This window comes from Microcaecilia unicolor, chromosome 3 (genome assembly GCF_901765095.1).
Source record: "Microcaecilia unicolor chromosome 3, aMicUni1.1, whole genome shotgun sequence".
Taxonomy (NCBI): Eukaryota; Metazoa; Chordata; class Amphibia; order Gymnophiona; family Siphonopidae; genus Microcaecilia; species Microcaecilia unicolor.
In genome coordinates this window covers 335,338,747-335,344,373 of record NC_044033.1, presented here as the reverse complement: position 1 = coordinate 335,344,373, position 5,627 = coordinate 335,338,747, and positions in this window count along the sequence as shown.

The following is a 5,627-nucleotide window of genomic DNA, read 5'->3' as shown; positions in this document are numbered from 1 at the left end:
CTGAGATGTACCCTCCGATTACTCGAGTAATGTATATTTCTGGAGCACAAGGGAAATTATTACCTGTTAACTCTCAAGATGATCTGAATATAACAGAATTATTAGAATCCTCATTAGAAACTATAACAGAAAGAACTACATTATTAGTTACTTTTGCTCTGCAATTAGATCGCAATAATATTTTTAAACTCTTTTTCCGCCACACTAATTCATTGTTCTTTGGATCCAAAATTCAAGTATTTCCAGACTTTACCCGAGAAACTCAAAGGAAGAGGAAACAATTTTTGTTATTAAAAGAGAGAGTTTTGCGTATAGGTGGGACCTTTATGTTAAGGTTCCCATGTAAATGCCATATTTCTTTGAATTCTGTAAATTATGTTTATTTTGATCCAGAGAAGTTAAAAGCATTTATTGCAACAAAAGAATAATACTGCATTAATTTTGGATTGTAAGCGTTATACCTGCTAGCGATTTTCATGTTCCTTCTGCTTAAGTAAGAAGTTAATTACTCTGATAAGTATGAGGTCATTTAATTTTCCTGTTCTTGGATCAACAATTGTGGACTAAAATGTTATTTTTTTCTCCTTAAAGATTTCCTGTGTAATATTATTACCTGATGTGTGTGATTTATGTTATTACATAAATGTAATGTTATAATTATTAAAAAAAAAAAAAAAAAAAAATAATAGCCTCTACCATTTTCCCCGGCACCGACGTCAGACTCACCGGTCTATAATTTCCCGGATCTCCCCTGGAGCCTTTTTAAAAAATGGGCGTTACATTGGCCACCCTCCAATCTTCTGGTACCATGCTCGATTTTAAGGATAAGTTGCATATCACTAGCAGTAGCTCCGCAAGCTCGTTTTTCAGTTCTATCAGTACTCTAGGATGAATACCATCCGGTCCAGGAGATTTGCTACTCTTCAGTTTGCCGAACTGCCCCATTACGTCCTCCAGGTTTACCGTGAAGTCAGTAAGTTTCTCCGACTCGTCCGCTTGATTTACCATTTCCGACACCGGTATCCCACCCAAATCTTCCTCGGTGAAGACCGAAGCAAAGAATTCATTCAGTCTCTCCGCTACGTCTTTGTCTTCCTTGATCGCCCCTTTTACCCCTCGGTCATCCTGCGGCCCAACCGATTCTTTTGCCGGCTTCCTGCTTTTAATATACCGAAAAAAATTTTTACTATGTTTTTTTGCCTCTAATGCTATCTTTTTTTCATACTCCCTCTTGGCCTTCTTAATCTGCGCCTTGCATTTGCTTTGACATTCCTTATGCTGTTTCTTGTTATTTTCAGACGGTTCCTTCTTCCATTTTCTGAAGGCGTTTCTTTTAGCCCTAATAGCTTCCTTCACCTCACTTTTCAACCAGGCCGGGTGTCTTTTGGACTTCCGTCTTTCTTTTCTAATTCGCGGAATATGTATGGCCTGGGCCTCCAGGATGGTATTTTTGAACAGCGTCCACGCCTGTTGTACAGTTTTTACTCTCTCAGTTTCCCCCCTAAGTTTTTTTTTTACCGTTCTTCTCATTTTATCATAGTCTCCTTTTTTAAAGTTAAACGCTAACGTATTTGACTTTCTGTGTACAGTTACTTCAAGGTCGATGTCAAAACTGATCATATTATGGTCACTGTTATCAAGCGGCCCGGGTACCATAACGTCCCTCACCAGATCATGCGCTCCACTAAGGACCAAGTCTAGAATTTTTCCTTCTCTCGTCGGCTCCTGCACCAGCTGCTCCATAAAGCTGTCCTTGATTTCATCAAGGAATTGTATCTCTGTAGCGTGTCCCGATGTTACATTTACCCAGTCTATATTTGGATAATTGAAGTCACCCATTATTATCACATTGCCCATTTTGTTCGCGTCTCTGATTTCTTTTATCATTTCTGTGTCTACCTGCTCATCCTGGCGAGGCGGACGGTAGTACACTCCTATCACCATTTTTTTCCCTTTTATACATGGAATTTCAACCCACAGTGATTCAAAGGTGTGATTTGTGTCCTGCTGAATTTGTAATCTATCTGAGTCAAGGCTCTCGTTAATATACAATGCTACCCCTCCACCAGTCCGGTCCACCCTATCATTACGATATACTTTGTACCCCGGTATGACAGTGTCCCACTGGTTATCCTCCTTCCACCAGGTCTCAGTAATGCCTATTATATCCAATTTTTCATTTAGTGCAATATATTCCAACTCTCCCATCTTATTTCTTAGACTCCTAGCATTTGCATATAGACATTTCAGAGTATGTTTGTTGTTCTTATTTGCATGATGCTTAGTACCTGACACTATTGATTTGACATCTTTTGTCTGATCTTTAGTTGTATTTAAGGGCACCTGGCCTACCACGGTCTGTTGTGCAACCTCACTATCCAGAAACCTTATCTTCCCTGTTTGTGAGGTATCTTTGCAAGATACCTTTTCCCGAACCATGCGCTTTTGAGCGACTGTCGGCCTTCCCCCATTTCTAGTTTAAAAGCTGCTCTATCTCCTTTTTAAATGCCGATGCCAGCAGCCTGGTCCCACCCTGGTTAAGGTGGAGCCCATCCTTTCGGAATAGGCTCCCCCTTCCCCAGAATGTTGCCCAGTTCCTAACAAATCTAAAACCCTCCTCCCTGCACCATCGTCTCATCCACGCATTGAGACTCTGGAGCTCTGCCTGTCTCTTGGGCCCTGCACGTGGAACAGGTAGCATTTCAGAAAATGCTACCCTAGAGGATCTGGATTTGAGCTTTCTACCTAAGAGCCTAAATTTGGCTTCCAGAACCTCTCTCCCACATTTTCCTATGTCATTGGTACCCACATGTACCAAGACAGTGGACTCCTCCCCAGCACTATCTAAAATCCTATCTAGGTGATGCGTGAGGTCCGCCACCTTCGCACCAGGCAGGCAAGTCACCAGGCGATCCTCACGTCCACCAGCCACCCAGCTATCTATATGCCTAATGATCGAATCACCAACTACAACAGCTGTCCTAACCTTTCCCTCCCGGGCAGCACTTGGAGACATATCCTCAGTGCGAGAGGATAGTACATCCCCTGGTGGGCAGGTCCTGGCTACAGGAGTACTTCCTACTTCACCAGGGTGATGCTCTCCTTCTAGGAGACCTCCCTCCTCCAAGGTAGCACAAGGGCTACTAGACTGGAGGTGGGACCTCTCTACAACAACCCTGTAGGTCTCCTCTATGTACCTCTCTGTCTCCCTCAGCTCTACCAAGTCTGCTACTCTAGCCTCAAGAGAATGGACATGTTCTCTAAGAGCTAGGAGCTCTTTGCATCGGGCGCAAACATATGACATCTCACCAACTGGGAGATAATCATACATGTGACACTCAATGCAAAAGACTGGATAGCACCCCTCTCGCTGCTGGACTGCTGACTCCATCTTAGTGTTTTTGAGTTTTCCAATATTTTAAAACTTGCTACAGTATTAAGGATATTAGCCTAATATAAAAGTGTCTTTTACTTTATATAGTGTATTGTATGATTTATTTAGTATTTCCTTCTTAAATGGTAATGAAATGTATTTAAAACTCTATAAGAGCACTCCTTGCTTGTTACCCTAATTACAATAACTGACTATAAATGAGGAGTTGTCCTAGGGCTGGGGGGAATACTAAATTAGATCCTGCAGTGGCTGTTAGATTCTATCTGTTAATGCTGTGGTACAAGGCTTTTAAAACTAAGTGGAAAAGACTATGGAGATTAGCTGTTTTCTGTTAGCTGTTGAAATTTGCTTTTTAAGATTGCCTAACACTAACCTACAATTCCTCCTTTAAACCCCAATCTTTAAGTTCCCAAAGCACAAGCAAAGTAGCGTTCACTTACCAGAGAAATGTCCTCTTCTCTCAGAACTTCTCAGAAATTTATCCCTTTGCAGCCAAGGGATAAATTAGGCTAAGTTAGGCTACCTGAGAGAGACAGAAAGTTAGATAGAGGGAAATGTAGGGCATTAAAAGGAACGTGAAAGGAGACTAAGAGAGAGGGGCAGGTATTGTATAAGGAGGAAAGGATGGTGAACTCGAGGGACAGCCTACCAGTGAAGACAAAAACAGTATCTGAATTTAAGAGAGCTTGGGACAAGTACATAGGGAGTGAAACAGAGAGTAGATAGTACGGGTGAGGAGACTTCATAGGCCATAGGGTCTTTGACTACATTTTCTATGATTCCCTGGATTCTCAGCCCAGTCAGCTAACCATTATGCTTCTCCTCTACAATTTCTTGATGTAGACAGTGGTGGAGATAAAGAAGCAGCCTGACCATTGTTCCATTATCTCTTCCAGAACTTATGGGGGTCAATATTCAGTCAGCATGATAACTGGCTTAAATTAAAAGTCAATACTGATGTTTAACATAATCCATAAAGTCAAGGCCATTATCTATATAAGTAGTAGGACTGCGTCAGTGGTGTGCTGGAGCAGGCTCTCACAGGCTCTCGAGAGCCGTTTGTTAAGTTTTTAAGAATTTTGGGAGCCGGTTCTCCATGGCTACTTTAACAAATGGATCCCAAAATGTGGGCTTGGGCCCCTCCTGAATTCTCTTTTACTTTGCTGGCGAGAGAGAGCCCCCTGTTAACAATTTACCAGCACACCCCTGGACTGAATCTACTGATAGTATGGTTTACCTTAGGCCAGTGGAATAAATCTGTATCAGGCAGATTTATTTAAATTATTACAAAGCCTTTCTGGTTAAAGATGAGAGAGATGGGGTGCAGGATGGTAGTAATGGGGATCAGATCTGCTCTGTTATTGAAGGTGCTGGATTACCAAGGAAGGGACACAATAGGACACAAGGAAGGGACAGTGGAGGAGTGGCCTAGTGGTTAGGGTGGTGGACTTTGGTCCTGAGGAACTGAGTTCAATTCCCACTTCAGGCACAGGCAACTAGCTCCTAATGACTCTGGGCAAGTCACTTAACCCTCCATTCCCCCAAGTACAAATAAGTACCTGTATACAATATGTAAACCTCATTGAGCCTGCCATGAGTGGGAAAGCATGGGGTACAACTGTAACAAAAAAAAATAGAATGTTCTGGAGAGATACTTTGTATTAATCTAACTGGAATTTCAGATGTATCCAAAGCAGTATAGACACAATAACTGTTCAGAGTGGATGAGCTATTTCATCTTTTTCTGTTGTCATCAACTGTATTACAATGTTGTGTTATACTATTGCACACAAGCATTCCAATCAAATTAATGTTTGTCTCTAAGTTAATGAAGACAGAGGATCCATAAGGTCATATTTAGAAGAAACAACCTATATTTCACAGTAAATGTAGATGTCAGGAGTAGATATCCCTTAAGGATGAACCTCTGAGCCGCGGGACCCAACAGAGAACACCATAGTGTCCTCACAGGCATTGGAGCTCAGCTAGAAATAGAGTGGTCACCTCACCATAAGCATTGCAATTTTGCTGTCTTTCTTTATCTTTCTTGTGTGTAAATGCACAGGTGTTCTTCACTGCAGTTTAGTACTTAATATTTTCTGTCCATCATTTAAATATTCAGTTAGATAATAACATCAGAAACTATACAGTATCCTATGCCATGCCCAGCTATAACATTTGGAGCAGGAAGAGTGCGCATTATCACAGCAAAAGCTGTTTCATAGTATTAATG